Source organism: Thunnus maccoyii, chromosome 9, assembly GCF_910596095.1.
Source record: "Thunnus maccoyii chromosome 9, fThuMac1.1, whole genome shotgun sequence".
Lineage (NCBI taxonomy): Eukaryota > Metazoa > Chordata > Actinopteri > Scombriformes > Scombridae > Thunnus > Thunnus maccoyii.
Genome location: NC_056541.1, coordinates 19,273,183 through 19,292,070, shown reverse-complemented (window position 1 = coordinate 19,292,070; position 18,888 = coordinate 19,273,183). Strand labels below are relative to the sequence as shown.

The 18,888-nt window shown below is 40.2% G+C and overlaps 1 protein-coding gene across 2 annotated transcripts in view; it reads right to left on the bottom strand.

Moving 5' to 3' along the window:
• Nucleotides 1-12,370, bottom strand: part of wscd2 (WSC domain containing 2) — a 40,324-nt gene extending 27,954 nt beyond the window's left edge. For both annotated transcript variants that reach the window (XM_042422364.1, XM_042422363.1), the window contains exon 1: nt 11,877-12,370. The gene's annotated coding sequence lies outside the window, so the exon portion shown is untranslated. The remainder of the gene's footprint in view (nt 1-11,876) is intronic.
• Nucleotides 12,371-18,888: the final 6,518 nt, after the last annotated feature.

Sequence of the window (18,888 nt, the reverse complement as noted above, 5' to 3'; positions counted from 1 at the left end):
TGAATGTTCCCTCAGTATATGGTGATAAGCGACTGACATGGTCAAAAAGAAAATGGGAGTGAAGGAATAATAGCTCCATTGTGATTGTGGGTACAAAGGAGCAGAGTTCAATTAGGCCTTGGCAAAAAGAAAAAAACTGAACAAATTATTTCCACAAAATCTGGATCAGCACTAATTCTTCCACTTGTAGACAGCATGGAGTCTGTTTGTAAGTGTGAAGAAGTGAGAGAAAAAAGGAAATGAAAGAACCTTTAAAAATATATATTTATATCTTTGATGACACTAATGATGTGTCACTGCAAATCTCCAAAACAGAGAGAAATAACTCAGATCCCTGTTGTGCAAGTTTCAGACCCACCCTTGGTAGCCGCCGCGCCCGAGGTCCCTTTTGGCCACATAGATGGACATTTGAGAAACATTCACTTGAATCGGTCCTCTCTAATGGCTTTATAAAAGAAGTAATTATTCAGCAGTGGGGAGCCGCTGTCAATGGGAGATCAAATGATGTCTTCCACTATCCAACCTTAACAAAGCTCTTCATTCAGGGCCTGACAGAATATCTGCAGTTTTTTTTTCAAAGAGAAAAGAGCTTTTTTTTCCCCTTCTCCTTTCCCACCTCCACTAAGCACAGAGGATCCCTCTGCTTTAATTAAAAGCGAATTCTCCCAGCTCAGTTATGCCATGAATCTCAGTCCTCTATGCTTGAATAGACTTAAGAGGGGATTGCAGAGGGTTTCAGCAAATGTTTAGTTGGTGAGGAGGAGGAGGAAAGGTAGGAAATAGGAAATGCCTCTGTATGGAACTCGAGAGGCAATTTTCAACAGCACATCATTAAGCTGAGCTGTGAAGGCACAAAACAGTCGAACAACTAAGAAATACAGTTATTTATTAACTGAAAACAAGGCACTTTCTTTTTCCATTTTACTGAGGAAGTGTTCTTAAATGTACCAAACAGTGGGTGTTTTGGGTGTTTAGCTCAGCTATTTTGGACCCTATTACCACTGAACATTTTTTCATTGTAATGTGCCTCAGTATTCATTATCTGTAAAGTTTGAAAAACTCTCATGTCAAACTAGAGGCAAGAAAAACATGACTTCATTCTGTTACGTCAATAACGTCAATAAAATGGTGAATGCAAATGTGATTATTTGTCTACCAAAATCTCTCAAGCTCACAAATCAACATCTGGTTTGTTTGATCCATGCACTTTGTACTTTGTGGCAAACAAGGTTAATTGTCCTCTTGGCACTTCTGTGCACGGATTGCCAGATTCGGACAATGAGCTGCGCATAGTCACTGCATTTGGCCAAGAAATAGTTCCAGTGAGTAAGACCCCATATAACAAACGTGTGGAATGCATTTCCTTCCTCATAAAACATCTGTTACGATACTTTTTAAAAAATTTTAAATCGTGTTTACATCCATGTTTGCCTGCTAGCTTAGTGTCCCTCTTCACTCCCTTTGTTGCTAAATTACCACCACCAACTGTCGATTTGTGAAAATGCGTGAAAACAGCAAGATGTGAATCACATCGTCCACATGCTTGTACATGTGCATGACTCACTTGTAAAAACATTACTCCATAGCGCTACTAGTGGCCAAATTCTCCACAGGGTACCTTTAATGCACAGACATGAGACTGATTTTGATATTCCCATCTCAATTTTAAAAACCAGGCATATTTTCTGAATGTTGAACTATTCCTTTATATCCCGATGCACAGATTAGGGCACCATAAATCTTTTCAACTTCAGTTTTTGGTCGACAATAATCACCAAATGGTCTGAGAGAAATTCCTGTTAAAAATGCCAAAATGAAGCTACTTAGTGGTATCTTCTCATAAACATGTAGATTTTGTTATGTGGGGTGGAACTTATTCTCAGAGGAAGATGTTGACACAACTGTCCCTCCGTATCACACAGCTTCTTCTGGTCTGTTGGACTATGTAAGAGCAGAAAAACAGCCTAGTGCTTGGTGGTGCAGTGAGAGGGGAGACAGACCCTCTACTGTCGGATACACCTTCAATCTCCTGTGTCAACGAGCACCCACTCTGCTCAAGTGTGCTTAAGCAAGAAGCTGAATTCTCCAGCACTGATGCTCTGCAGCTCACCCTTCACTCTGACCTCCTACTGTGGGAGACGAATGAAAAAAGCATTTTTTGCACTTATTTTAAAAGCAGTAAAATGAATTATGGTTTTATTGGAATAACTTTCCCAAAGGCACTGACTATTGCAGTAACATGATGGACAACATGTGCTTCAGAAGCACTGAAGATCGAAATGAGATGGTGTCATGATGAGTGGCTGCGTTAGAAGTGATCAGTATTGACAAAATCTCACTTCCCTCTTGCTATAGTAATCGCTTGCTCCTTTCTATAAACCACAGTGTGGTCTCAGAGACTAATCCTACACAGCCGAATCCATTTTCAGCAAGAAAAATCATTGCACTTGCCTTTTTGCTTTGTTGATCCATCAAGTTTTCAGCTCACAGTTGATCAATTTAACATTTAAGATTTCGATCAATGTTCATCCTTGAGAATGAGATAAGACTGCGCCGTTCAAAAGAACAGATTAGGGCAGCTGCTAAAGATGTTGTCTGGACTACAGGGTTTGATCCTGACCCTCATTGCCACATGCTGGGATCACTTGAGACAATACAAGATCCTGAAACAGCATGCTGCTGTCTCAAGATGAAGCACAGTAAACAGTAGGTTTTCAGTCAATTTATCTTATTTATTTTCCAGTAAATAAAGAGGAATATTTTTGGCTGGTAACCTTTGTTGCATGCCATACCCCTCTCTCAATCTCTGCCCATGTTTCCTGTTTATAACTCCACTGTAAACAATCTAATAAAGGCAAAAAGTCTAAACTATTAGTATGCAGTCTATGATGCTTTCACCACCTACACATACATAATAACCCAAAGCTGAATTTTAGTATTTCACTCCCATGCTTGTGGAGTTGTTCAAAGTCTATCTGGGGAATAAACACTAACTGAAGTAAAGGAGGATGAGCAGGTTGGAGGAAAGTCCTCAACTTTATCACAAAAAACCTCCGTATTAAATTGAATATCACAAACTGATGCTCTGACTTTATTTTATTTCTAAAATACAGAGAGAAAGCACGGCACGAGAGCTGTCGGCTCGTCCGTCACCGAGTGTTGTTGTGCGCAAGTGATTTTAGCTGTTTGTGATGAGCTGTTCAATGTGCACAATCACGCAGGGCAGTGAGCTGGGAGCAGCGGTCTGGATGCATTCATTTGAGGAACATGACGTGTGTGTGTGTGTGTGCTGGGTGCTCTGTAAGCATGCCTTGTAAAATGTGTACTGAACCATGGGCTTCATCAGCATCACGCAAATCTGCCTATAAAGGTCGAGCAGCACCAGAGGCCTGCTGTCAACATATCCTTTCCAATTAAATATGAACATCATTAGAGGTCTTGTTGCTCATACGTTTTATTTTTAGTCAACTCTTGTTGTTGTCATTGTGTCCTCACTGCTGGTCTCATCAGCTCTATATGAAATGACATGACTGTTTCTAACTGACAGTATATCTACATGTTTAAGTCTCTACAGCTCCACTTGCTATTTAAGATGGACATGTATTTAATAAAGATGGACCTGTGATAATATTTGTAAGCTTGGACACAAACTAGGTGGGTTTAATGTATGTTTATGTCTAATCTTGAAATAATGAGAGCACAACTTTTGTCAGAGTAAAGGTTGATTCTCTTAAGGATATTGAAATGTTTACATATTGTAGTCTGCAAATGAGATTATGATGATGAGCTCTCTTTACCCTTTTCTTGCTTTTTTTCTATTGGAGGGAGTTATGAATGTGTAAGTGTTTATATATGTATGCATGAATACCTGTATTATACTTCTTATATGTAGGTATGCACATGTCTGTATCCATTTAAGAGTATTTACAGGTATGCAAGTTTTCTCTCTCTACATTTTATTTATTTATTTAAATCAATAACATTCTATAATTTTGCTATACACTTAGTTGATTTATTTATATTTTTGTTAATACTTTGCTGTTATTTCATTCTTTAACTTATGTTTTGTAGGACAGCAGAATGAAGGAATTTCTTTGATTTCTCAATAAACCAGCACTACCAAAAATGTATTCAGTTCATTTCAGCAGACATTGTAAATTGCATTGTTTCTTCCCACTGCAGGGTTCAAGTGAAAGTGAAATATTTTGTTTACTAATGCTTTCTATAATAATCGTATTGTTTCAAGATTCTGACAGTGTTGCCATCAGTTACCACATGGACCTAACAAGAAAAGGAAATGAGGAAAGGGTCACTTCTGCAATGATGGAAAGGTAATGTGTCGCAGGGGAGTACTGTGGTATGCAATTAAATGTGCCTAGGTATGTATGTATGCGTGTGCGTGTGTGTGTGTGTGCAGAAGTAGAAATAGGCAAAGCATCTGGGGATTCAGGCTTTCTGACAGCTGCCTGCTTTGGGCTCACAGGAAGGAGAGAGAGCCTCGGCGCCGCAGCCTCTCCTAAGATGAATAAAATATGACGAGCGCATACAGTAGCGTTTCACTGTTGCTCTCTGATGCAACATGGAACAACATTTCTAAAGCAAATGAAGAAAGAGGAGGGCTGTGTGTGAGTGTGGACGTGATGTGTGTATTTACGACTGTGTCAAAGGAGAAAGACGCAGAGATACAGAAACGGTAAAAGACAGAAAGAATTGGGAGAGATTAACTACTCACTCACTAATTCTCTTAAAATAATACATGCACTTTAGTCCAGTGTGGATGTAATGCATTTATTTATAGAGTCAGTCACAAAAGAAAAAAATATCACTTCCCACTGGTTGTATGAAGCCACACAGATAGTTTTTGCTTTTTAGTGCCCTGGTTTTTAGACTGTTTGCCTCTGAGTCCTAGACATTGTTTTTTACTGTTGAATTTTTAATGTCTTTTTTTTAATGCTGAAAGCACCACAAACAAAATTTCAATCACTTCCACTGTATTGGGGTAAAGACAGAAATCTCAGAGGTTATTATAGATTATCTCAAAACCTTTATGTTTGGGTATCCAGGATTACAAGTTGGTGTGATGTTGATCTTCAGTATATTTATTGTCACAATAAGCAGTAACCGTCCAGCTACGACAAGGCCGACTACACAAGAAACTCCTCTCACCAACCAAGGCCAGTTATCAAGCCCTAGTGCTTGAGAGTGCATGAAAACCAGTTAACAAACACACAGATAAGTCAAAAAGGACTGCTAACAGTAATGGATAAATGGTTGAAAAGTTCAATTTCTGCTACCCCGAGTGATAGTAGAATAAATGCCCAAATATCAACAATGTGAGGGTGTATTTTGTGGATCCACATAGGCAGTGAAGGTGTGTTTGAGTCCATCTCAGTGCTGTAGAGATATATCTGACAGAAAAGGTATAACAAGGCAAATATTGCAGCCTGTGAGACGGTGCAGACAGACCGTGTTTAAGTTGCCGTGGTTGACTGAGGAGAGGGTTGAACCAGGAGTCAGTGAAGCGCTAAGTGGGAGCTAGAGCTGAGTCATCCCCCCCCCTCCCCCCCGGCAACCTTGGAAAGATATCTGCACAGTCACCGAGAGAGCGGAGGTGATGAAGGTTGACACAGAGTGGCGATGAGCTCGTGGCTGACCGGCCGTGCCTCATTTACTCCATGTGATAGTTCCTAACATCACGGCCAACCTGGTGCAGCTTTACTGACAGATGGAGAATATTAATGCTGCGGAGGAGCTCATGTGTGTGTTCTGCTTACAACCAGATTCAGAAAAGTAGCTGATAAGGGGATAGACTTATGCGCTCATCCTGCTTGATGCCGCTAGTGTCGGAAATTAATGGAACAACATGTAAGGCTGGGTATAAGAATAATAAGCTCTTACTTTAAGGGTATATAAATAGATGAGGCTTGGTTACTGTTGCACATCTTTCAGATGAAATCCCAGTAGATGCAATTACTGAGCACAAGACTATCATGAGAATGTGCTACATTTACCCTTTAATGACATATTCCCAACAGGAAATAAGCAAAAGTAGTTTATCCCTTTAAATGCTTGAGTATCCTGTTATTCACTGATAATCATAGGGGTAGATGGGTAGTTTGGGGAACCAGTACGGGAACAGAGGGATACACATCTTTATTGGGCCAAGTAGTTTATTTCCCAGCAACCTGACAAATTTCTCTAGCAAGTGTGACAGCACAATTAGGGCCCAGTGCGCTGAAAGGAGATCTGAAGCCGCTGCTGACACTGACTGCACAGGCTGACAGACCCAGAGGGGGCTCCACTCCCTCTGATTCTTTATCACAACAGGGCTCCTGCTGCTGTACTAAAGTATTGTTAAGACAGGGCTTATCAAAATCTCCTGACATCCTCTTTAAAGAAAAGCCTGTCTAATTCTTCACAGTGCAGTCTGGATGTGGATGGATGTGTTTTCACAGATCGACTAACATTGCTCGAAGTGATGTTCTCAAAGCAGAGTAAACACCACGGGGCTGCTCACTAATATGGATATATCAACTTTATCGACCTAATGGAGGTTTAAAAAGACTTCTTTATATATTTGCTGTCATTAGATTTTGCTTCTGAGCCAACATCCTAAAACTTGTTTATCTTTCTTCTCAAATCATTCAGTTTTCTTCAACCTTTTAGGATATAAATAATGTTAATGTGGGGACTCATTTAGGAGTATCAACGGAGCTTTACTTTAAGGTTGCACATTACCCAAAGATAAATGGCTCTCAGACTAAAACACTGGAAGCACTCAGACCATTTTGTCCTCCAGTTTCCTTAAAGTGGAGTTGGTAAACTAAATTTCTCTATTTAAAGGGCAGGGCTGTTGCCAGGTTGGAGCTGTGTTGGTGCAGCAGGTACAGAAAACAGAGCCCAGCAGTTTAATGCCAACAAAGGCCTTTTTGTCAAATAGGGATCAAGTTGAAGAAAGGACAAGAGGGTCTGCTACTAGAGGTGAGCAATTACAGTGGTGATGTGCTAATCTCTGTGACTGGCATCATCTCAAGGTCAGCCATGGACCGCAGAGAATGTGCCTTTTATATTCATTGCCCCCCCCCCCCTTATCTTTTGCTCCTCATCTTTTTTCATTTTCTCGATTGCTTTCACACTCTCTTTCCCTCTCTTCGTCCTCTTTCTCTCACACACACGTATGATGTCAAGCCTCCAGTGAGCAGTTAGTGTTGGACATTCACACAGTTGTGAGTCAGACTGATGGAGGGCAAACAGAGAGGTTGGGTGAGACTGAAGGGAGCCAGAGTCGATGCCACATCTGAGACCCTGACTGACCTTTAGCTGAACTGTAAATGTTGTAATAACCCCAGTTTGGTAGAACAGAGAGGTTTTTCTACATCAAATAAATACTGTAAATCAAACATTTATTTAAGACACTGGCTCTCAAACTAGGGCGACATAGAGCTATTGCAGGGGAAACGCATTGAGGAAGGGGAAGATTTATTCAGAAAGCAAAACTAAAAGTAAACTACAAGATGGATAGATTTTTCTTTTTAACCGAAACAACAAGGGAAAGACACAAAAATTGTGCAATCTGAAATAGGATGTAGCTTATCTTGCTCAGAGGTTTACTTTCAATGTAGTCTGAGAGCTTTGTGTCTTTTGTGTATAAAAACACTGGCAGACACAACACTGCATAACAATAACTCACAAAACAAACTAGCAAGGATAATTTTAAACCTTCATTCCCTTTACACATGTTGAGTCAGAGCACTACAATGATGATCTTATCTAATGATACTGACGATAGTTGCAGTCTCTGTGTCAACAAGGAAAAAACATTCGACGCAGCCTTGAATCTGGATCCAAGTTTGTTAGGAAATGGGACAGGATGCAAATAGAACCTTCCACAGTTACTGTAACACACACACACACACACACACCATCCTACCCTTCATATTAAGCCTGATTGCATAAAACAACATCCTGCCTCAGCAGGGTGCCTGTCTCTGTCTGAAAGAGAAGTTTTAACAGCAGCTTCGACTTCAAAAATATAATTGGCCATTTAGCTTTTATTCAGTCATTCTTACCTGCATGTGAGCTGTATAAAGTATGTATGTATGCGTAAATGTTTTTTCAATGTTATTGCTTTTCTTTTTTAGTTTTTCCAGTCCGCTTTTGTGCTATTTGTTTACTGTATATAATTCAAATGTAATAAACATAATTGTATTATAAGGACAATGTATCGCTACAATGAAAGAACTGTAACATACGTTTAGATTTTAGGGTTTTTTTGGCCTATATCAGATGTCTTCCACCCAGTATTTCCCCGCCACCTGTCTAGGGAGTGATTATCTGGATACGTCTTACGGAAAAGGTCCGGTGTTGCGAATAATCCTCCTATAAGCTGAAAATCTGGCTGAGATGTGCATGCAGCAAGGCTGACCCACTCCTTGGATCTGTGTAACCATAACACAGTTTTAAAGATGATCCTCTTTATATAAGCATCTCTTCTTTCGAAGAAAAGGAAAACAAGTTATTGTCAAATATAAAAAGGTAAGTCATATTTTTAAATTCATCAACAACAATAAAATATGATACCACTGAGTATGAAACTACTATTTCGCTTTTGACCGTTTGACATTATAAACAGCTCGATTCAGCAGAGTATTTAACGCCAAGCTATTTTTGTAAGAGCTCTAATGAGGATCTTGACATCCTTTCTTTATGGTGATAAATCAGGGGCGAGCACACCATCCAGCCTACACAGAGCTCGCACTGCACCACTGTAATGGCCAGCACAAGAAAGCAAACTGTAATTCCTGTCATTTCCTCTGGCGATCTTCAAAGCCTGCAGCCATTGGATATGATCCATGGCACGTCCCTGAGAGGTCGCCAAGAGGATGAAGAGATAAGCTCTGGAGGAATTCAAAGCCTTCTCACTCTGCTGCCGGCCACCCCGTCACTACACAAAGGACTTCATATCTGTGAGCACTGTGTTTCAGTTCTCCTCTGCAGCCAGAGCTTAGCTTGGCTCTCATGATCTCCTTTAAAATACAACATCAAAATTCACTGTATAATTGTTGAGGCTGAGGCTCCACTTTAATACAAGAGGGACTCCTGGTGATACAAAATTACATTGACCAAATCAACAGCAGCGGTGGGAGCAGCACTTTCTCACTCTCGAGTGTACAAATATGAATTGCAGCGTTTGGTATGTTTCTCTGACGTCTGAACACTTTTGCCTCAGGGAGGACTCAGCCAACGAGACGGTACAGCCGCTGCTGGCAACAATAACATCTATGTGATTTTATTTTTTAAATGAGCCACCACGGATTTATGTATAGTTGAAACGTCGAGACTATTGTAATGTGATACAAACTCCCATTACCAGAGGGTTAAATTAGAATGTAACAGGGAAGGGAGCTTTAATTTCTGTGCTACAGTGACGCTCATGGTATTGATCAGTTCCGCTTGGTCTAGATTCAGGACTAGACTCTATGAACTGAGTGCTGAATCCCGCTGCTAGAACGAGGGGTCTGACTAAGGCTGGGCGATATAAATGATATACAATATAAGCTCATCAAAATGTAAAATTTAAACAATAAGAAAATTACAAACTTCGATATAACTGTCGATAGGGAACATTGCCTGACAATGTACAACAGCTGATCAAATCACAGGTACAGAGCTATTTGTAACCAATCATATGGCAGTATTTTAAACAGCTCACGCCCCAAGAATGGTTGGTTGACTTAGCTGAACAAACCACATTACTGTTTTGATTATGAGAGTAATGAAGAAGACAAGCCCAAATGTTGATGACGAAAGCGATACCTCAGCGGCCACAACAACCATAAACAAAGGAGATATGGTGGATAAACAAAGCAAAAAGACATTGGTGGTGTAGCGGTTACTTTAGCTACTTTAACTCTGACTAGCAACAGAGTAGGAAATACTTACTTCATAACCTGAAACACTGTCACCTAGTAACGGAGTGCACGCGTTTACAGTCATAACCAGCAGCAAAACTGTTGGAGAAAAGCCCTAGCAACAAACTGTCTGTAAGCATTTTCTAGTGTTACACCACACAACAAAAAAGCAAAAAGACACACAGACATAACACATGCTGTCACTTTTTTCTAGCGAAAGGCCTGATTCAAGACGCTAATGAAAGTAATGGACCCGGAAGCTGAAAGAAAAGCAAAAAGTGTGTTCTGACTTTGCACTTTTGGAAACCATTTTTAGTGTCCCGTAATAACCGAAGGACAACAAAGAGTTTACTTTGAGAAGATTTAAGTTTATTTTTGTATAGTGTATTTATTAGAATTGATTTTCTGTTTGCAGCTCGTACTATTCTGGTTCATTTTTCACATTCTGAATGCACTCAAAGCAAAAAATAATGAAATTTTAAGTTTAAGGGAACTTTGAAGTTCAAGAATATTAACTTGATTCATATCGGGATATAAAGTATATCAATATCAACTGATATATGAAAAAAAATGATCATGATCAAATTTTTTGCCATATCAGCCAGCCCTGGGCCTGATGTCCTCTATGCTTTTTATTTACTGTCATCCAACATGCTGAAATAGCAGCAGCAGCATGAGCAATTAGTGCCATTCATCAATTGATTTTAACAGCATCGTTATCAATCTGAACAAACATTATGCTCCTCTTCCTCTGCTTTGACACTCCGCACTGTGCGGCTGGTTCAATACAGTGATATACAGTACACTGAGGTCATCAGGAACAAGGAGGGAGAGTGGAAACTGCTGAATTTGCATAATTTCATTAAATCATTAATCTGCTTGCTCTGCTGTGGATGAACAGTGTAGTGCTGCAAATAACGATTATTTTCGTTATCAATTACTCTGCCTGTCATGATTAATCTTGTTTTTTTTCTATAAAACATCAGAAATATGCTCTTTATAATATCTCAGAGACAATAGATTTTCGAGACATTCAGATTAGAAATTATATTAAACAAAGAAGAGCAGCAAATCTTCACATTTAAGAAAGCAGGAACCAGAGAATGTTTGGTGTTTTTGCCTGAACTCTTGTTATAAAACACAAATAAATTAATGGGCTGGAGCAGAGCTGGTTGACACAATTAGTTTCCTAGAGAAATAAATGAGGGGAGGAAATGCTGCTTAGGTTCTGCCTGTCTTTTCACTCTGATTTGCAGTTCTGGTTAAAAATTAGCAGGCAGGCTCTAATCAAAGTCCAGCCTCTTCACACTTTGGAGAAAATGCCAGATGAGGTAGTTCACTCTATTTGCCAATAACCGTGCGCCTGCTTAGAGACGAATGCTACACTGAACATGACAATGTACAGAATAGAGATCAGGGACACCTCCACATCTGTCACACAACCATATACAAACTCTACAGATGAAAATATAACAGAGAACTGAAAGGATAAAGGACTGTACATATGTTTTGTTGGAGTCAAATAAATAAAAGTTAAACATTGGGATTAGTGTACAGAAACAGACGGATTAGTTCACCCATGATTTTTTTTATCACCTGAAGCTCAGTCTTATTAAAACGTATGGCCTTTAAATAGACAAAGCCTGCTGCAGCTACTCAGTCTCTCCTTTAACAAGTGGAAGCTTCTTTCATATTCAAATGTTAGTGATCTTTCAAAATGATAAAACATATACAATAAATTGTGAAGAATTGATTCCTGGGGTTGTGTTCTGCTTCAACGATGTCAACCAGCGGTGTTCATGTAAACTACACTGTGAGAACATACAGACTTCTGTAACACCGCAAATGTAACAACCGCTTTACACGTCTTACAATTTTAACCACAATCTCTGAGTTGCGACATGAGAGGCTTCTCCTCTTGTTTTTTTCACACCACATATGATAGTTATCAAGGCGGCACCTTACCTTTCACACGAGTCCAGATCAGGCTTCAGCAGATGGTTTGATGTTGCAGTTCACAGGACGCAACTCAGGCGCAGGCATGATGTTTCATCTCCACGATAATTCAGTCAAATAATGAACAGCAGCCTGCTCTCAGAGAAGCTTCTTTCTGCTGTGTCTTCATCCGACAACTAACGTTTGTTTATCAATCCCGTTTGATCGTTCAACCCTCAGTGCTGTTCAATAATCTACTGCACCGCACGTATACCGCTACACGCTTCTAGCTTTCAGTCGGAGAAGGGAGTGATGTTAATGGCCCTCTACTTCAAGCCCCCTTAAGACAGTCCGCTATCCGTTTCCCTCGCTCCTGTCATGTGTTCAGGTCAAAGCGTGGATGTGATGCAGGCGGTGTGTCGACCTGTGTTTTCTGTCGCCTGTCCGATGAGAGGGGAAGGCTGTTTGACGCTGCGGAGAGGCAGCGCCGCACCGTGCGCCCTGCGCGCCCACACGGACCAACAGCACTGCCTGCTGTACTTAAAGAGACACAGCAGAGCACACAAGAGGCGCAGTGGCCACTTGCTGGGCCACACAGGAGAGGTTTGGCGCGGTGACACACACTCCCCACTGATAGGCCGAGTTGACTTTGATTTTGTGTGAAGAATTCATTCAGAATATCAACATCAGAATCAGGTGTGCAGGTGAGTTTTTGCTCATGCAAGCGATTTGCCTGCTCCCGTCCAAGTAGCCTTTAGCTTTTATAGACCCATTTAAAACACAAATCATCACAAAATGTTTATTCACATGTTGTTGATTTGAAAGGAAAAATGTGGATCAATATGATATAGATCTGTTATCAGTGCAGTCTCTGTTGGAACCTGCTGATTGCAGTGACTGAAGCAATGGAAAGTAGTAATAAAAATAGATACACTGGTGATCAGCAATAATAGTGATCATAATTATAGCAGCTGGCTCAGAGTCCGTTTAGAGTGCAGCCTGTTAATCAGACTTAGTAGAAAAAAAGTTTGGGCTGTGTGGAGAAAATACACACTATCTGAAAATTTAATGAAGCACCTTACCATACCAATACAGACAATATGTGGTAGACTTCTATTAACCATGAACAGAATATTACCAGGAAGCCTATCTCTCTCTCTGTGTGTGTGTGTGTGTGTGTGTGTGTGTGTGTGTGTGTGTGTGTGTGTGTGTGTGTGTGTGTGCGTGCGCGTGTGGCCAGATCAGACAGAGGTCATTTGTGACAGTTGGTGTCTAACTTTAAGGGTGCACAAAGCTTTCTATCACTGCATGAATCCAGAACAGCTGTGAGAAAATGACACTCAGGGATGAAAAACTCACTCTGACCATTTCATACTTTTTAATATGCAGCACTATACTGTCACATTTTGATTAACACTAAGAGGTTTTTTTTGTGCCTGCTGTGCATTTAGATTTTAATCCTGATTTCTGCTTCACCACTCTCAAACCCACCTCCAGATGTTCAGCTGCTGTGTCTGCGTGTGCGTCTGCACGCAGGATTTCCAGCGTCAGATTGGGGTGATCATCCATTCTGTTTAACTGCAAATCTCCTCGTGTGTAAACTGTACTCTTCAATCAGTTTTATTGTTCTGTCCCTGACAGTCACGGCTGTTAAATCAATGGCTTAGAGCAACTGCATCACACAGATCTTTAAAGGGCATGTACACAAATAGACATTCACATGCGAGCAGAGCGCGCCAGAGAACACAGATAGATTACACACATTGGGAGTGCGGAGTCTCCAGTCTACCTGGTGATTGTGTTTTTGGAATATTGGAAGACATCTAACAGAAAGATTAAGTGTTAATGAAAGACTATTGCAGGTTTGTCTCACCTGTGAGGTTAGTCATAGTCTACTTAGTCCCTTCTAACTCCAGCACCTGCAGTCTGAGTAAGCCACTCAGTTATTACAAGCTTAACTCTGGTCTGTCCTTAAGGGACACTGTGCTGACACAACAGAGATGACTCTGTATATTTCAGCAGCATCAAATCATGGGTTGGTTGTTGTCTGTGCTGTCGCCTGTAGTGCTGTCACCTACAATTACTCTTCTCTACATGGTGACTCAGCGGCGGACTCTAACTTAGAGGGGAACTCTTGAAATCACCAGTGTGCAGCAATTATATTACTCATGCTGAATCAGGCAGACAGGATGGGACCGCAGCCAAAGAACAGTCTCCTAAAACTCTCAGGCTGATTTTGTGGAACGCAAATGCACACAGAGTGTTCTGTATATCTGCATTTGCAGACAGATGCATAACATCTGTCCTATTTCGATATCTTTCTCAAGGATACATGCCCATGCATTGTTAGAGGTCAGAAGTAGGGGGGTAAATCATGTGGTGCAAGAGATAACACTCCAGGCCAGCCAACACAGCGTCAAACTCTCATATATATCTGTACCACAAGCCAGCAGTGTGTATTGTGTGTTGGCCTGTGTGTAACCACCACTGGTTTATCTCTCCCTCAGATGCAATGACAGAAGTAAATAGAAGATAATGGGCTCATTGTGTAAAATCTCTGCTCCCTCGTGGGGATACGTTGGCGGCGGTATGAAGGCAGATGAAGAGAATGTTCCTTCATTTCATTTTCAGATTGTGACCAGTTAAATCCTTCCTCTGATGGTCCTGTTTCATGTCAGGATCTGACAAATGGGTGTGCACAGATAGCTTACCATCCAACAAATAACTCAGCTGCACATGTGAAATCGTGCTACTGGATCTCTCCCTCTTTATACATTTATATATACAGTACAGCACCACACAGAGCCTGAGACCAGTTTCAAAGTCTGTCAAAGAGAGTTATAATCCCACACATAACCTGTTTGTATTCAAAGGGAGGTTTCACCCAAAGAGACCAATCTAGCTTTTGTGCTGCAAACAGAGCCCCATAGCAAAGTGGGTGTTCATGGGAAATAGGGTCGGTACAGTTTGTCACATGTTTTTGCAATGTGACGGGGGTAAAAAGAGACACGTACAACATAAACAGGCTGCTAAAAGAATCACAAATATTCCCTTTAGGTTAGTTGTCAACATCACATGCAAGAACAGAACAGAAACAGAGACTGACGGTTATTCAGGTTCAGATTTCTTAATGGAAACTCTGACAAAACCAAAACAAACACTATTGTCAGTGAGCCATTGAGCCTGTTTTGAAGTGCTAAGCCTCTATTAATTGTCACATGAGATCAGAACCAGGTAAAGTGCACTTGGGAATGTCAGTGTCGCCTCCAGCACATCGGGAACAATGAAGCGTCAGTGCTGTAACTCTACCTCGTCATCCTGAGAGCAAAGTCAACATGAGTTCCACATGTAAACATGCTTTTGTAGACGGTACACAGAAGGTCATGTACATGTTTCCCACGTCTAAGCTGTATTCTCTGATCACAACTACACATCCTCACCAGATAAGGATATCTGGACATATATGAATGTGCTTAGATGAATATGTTGTCACTGGTTATTTTGCTACATACAATATATGCCTCATATCCGTCCTGAGGAAGACCTGTAGTTGGTCAAAATGTCTCAAATAAAATTAAAGGGAGCTTTGATTAAGTGTGTGTGTACTCCTCGTATTGTAACAACTTTTTATTTTACCACCGCTTAAGGGTTGCAACATTCAAATTATGTTGATTGATTAATCATATATGTCAGAAAATTTTGAAAATTGTCCATCATAAGTTCCCATTGTCCAAAATGATGCCTTTAAATTCAGTTCAACAGTTCAAAATACAATGATGTGAAACAGATAAAAGCAGCAAAACCTTAAAGTCTCTCCAGACAAAAATGTGTTTTTTATCTTATTCCTACAGTTACATGTGTGAGCTACACAGTGCAGAATGATGTATGTGCAGAGTTTGGCACACTGTTTTCACATTTATCTGCTGAAAGTGGAAAGTTTCTCGGTGCTCACCTTCAATCGGAGTTAATGTGGAGTACCTATAAGCATGATTTGTGACATCATAACTAGTTAACAGCCAATCGTGGTCCAGTAGGCAAATTACGCTGGTGTGATGTGGAAACTTGAAGCCTCAAATGCACATAAACTGAGAATGAACTTTACAGTGAAGAAGGTAATATCTTGTGTTTAGTAATTAACCTTTTGGAATGAACAATATTTGTATATTCATAATTTCTGAATTTATCAATATTGGAGAAGCAGTAGATGCCATGTTATGGATATTTAACAAGGTAACTGAGCATTTTTTGTGGAAAAAACATGTCAGACACAATTTATTATTCCAAGCAGAGGATTTCTATATGTCCTAAAAAAAACATGTCTGGAGGGGATCTTTAAATTTCAAAAGCTGAAACCAGCAAATATATGGCCTATTTTCCTGGAAAAATAATTTAAATAATTATCTGATTATCAGAATAGTTGCAGCTTAATTTTCTGTTGATTTTCTATTCAGCACCAATACTGCAAACACTACTTTAAACATAATTCTATTCACAAACAAATTAGTATTTATTATTTTCAGGTACATCTGAAAATCTTTCAGCATGAGGCAAGAGAAAAGGAGTTGTGTATGTGGATTTCCTGCCAGATAAAAGACATGCAATTGCACACATACATCTCCTGTATAAGTACAGTGTATACTGTAGGTACTATATAATTAGTATATATAACATATACATACTAAAGCAGTGATACTCAACTTACGGCCCGCCAACCATTTTCTGATTCACAATGAAAATAAATTGATTCAAACTGGGATTTTTTTTATACCAATTAGTAAATTAGCCTATCAGTATTCTGTGCAGTGTGCAGAAATGGTGACTCTTGGTTTCTGCGAAAAGTTCACGTACACCTGAATGAAAACAGGAAATTCAATGAAAAATGGACAGATAAATATTTTGCCACCTCATACCAATCCTAAACCACTGTGTTTAATTTGTCAAATGACAATTGCTGTAAGCAGGGTTGCTAATATCATGCACCGCCATGGGTAAAAACATGCTAGCTCCCGTGCAGTGTTCCCGCCCAGTAGGACCACAAGAAAAGATAAGATTATGACTTTGAAGTTGTCTTACTCTGCCACATCAACAATCCTGACAGCTGCAACAACTGCTGCTGAGAAAGCCAAGGCTGCTTCACTTTGTGTAACAGGCCAAAAAGGGCAAGCCATTTGTGGATGCTGAACTTGTGAAAGCGTGCACGTTGGGAATCATAGAGGAGTTGTTTGCAGGAGACACGAACACAGACGACATCGTCAACCGTGTGAAACAAGTTCAACTATTGGATTCCACAGCAGCACAGAGGTTGGGAAATTCATACAAAAACAGCTTTTCAGCTTTACTTTCTGAACTAAAATATGTGGATTACAGGTCATTCCCTGTCAATAAGTCAACAGGTGAAAATGATACTGCGCAAATGTTGGCATTTGTGAAATACTTAAACATTTTCAGAGGAGTTGCTGTGCCTTTTGCCGCTGACGATCAACACAGCAGGTGAGACCATATGTATTGCTGTGAATGGTTTCTTTGAAAATAATTCTCTGGAGCTGGGTAACTGACTATCTATGATAGGACGAGAGTGGGGTTTTGCATTATGTCTCATAGCAGAACACCTGACAGTCAACTCACTATACTGCATCATTCATCAGACTGTTATGTGCCAAACTGTCCGATGGACACGGTCATCAAAATTGTGAATCACATTCACTCAACCTCAAGCCGACAGCATCGACTTTTCAATGCGAGAGAGTTTCCAAGTCCATGGCCCATGTCACATTTCTATGTGACATCACCAATCACTTGAACCAACTCAACCTGCAACTCCAAGGTGGGGATGCAAACGTGGGATTACTGTTTGAAAAGGTGGGTAAACTTGGACCTATTCCTGGCTGACATAGGGGGGAAAATACTCCACCTCCCCACACTGCATGATACTCCTACAAATAAGACTGTGCTGTCACCAATGATAGTATTGCTGAAAAGTCTGGAAGACAACTTCAGCACACGGTTCAACAACGTCAAAATCCTCGGGCAAGTGCTGCTGTTTGTACACAACCCATTTGCTGTCACTGTCACCGGGAGCTGTCCAGCAGATGCAAAGTCTGTGCTGTCTGCAATTGACGAGGACACGTTCCAGCTGGAAATGGTCCAGCTGCAGACCAACAATGTCCCAAAAGCCAAGTTCAGGAAGGAGAGACTCTGTCTGTCAGGATCCAAACTGTAGAAGACTATACACTATATGCATTTTGACAATGTTCAGGAAAACCTACATATGCGAGTCAGGGTTTTCAATGATGACTCTAATTAATGACAAGAAGTACAATAGACTCACAGACTGGCATCTTGATCAGTGCATGCATTTCCTTGATACAAGCCTCTCTTCAGCAAGCTCTCACAGGAAATGAGATGTAATTACTCACAATAAGAAGGTAGTCAGGAAATGACACAGTATGATTCATATGGATGTGGGTTATGTAAATTTGTTCTTAAAAAGTGTGACTACTGGTAGGGTGAAAATATACTATTTGGAAATTTCTTGATTCAACATAACTAAAAATGCAAGTAAGTTTTACAACTCCAGAGTTTATAAACTCTTTCAAATGTAACCAAAGCATTTACAACTAAAATGCAGTTGCAGCTATTAAATGCAGCTAAAATATCTGATTTATCTGTCATATAGGCCTACTGTCAAACCTTGTACCAAGTGCTCAGTCAGTTAATTTGAAAATAAAGAATTTTAGAAAGATGAGTTATGGGCCTTTTGTAATGTTTATTCATTTTATCTGATAACTATTATTAATGTTTGTTTATTATTAACTGGCCCCTGGCCTCCTGTCATTTTGCAAAAGTGGCCCCCAGGAAAAGCAAGTTGAGTATCCCTGCACTAAAGTAACTAATGTTGCTTTTTCAGTACAGTGCAGTACTGTAATGCAGTAGTTCAAACATCATCCAGCTAGCACTTTGTCGGTCGGTATCAATACAGTTGGGGCTAACTGTTGCCGCAAACAACAAACACAATTGATTTGGTATTCTGTTTCTCATTTTC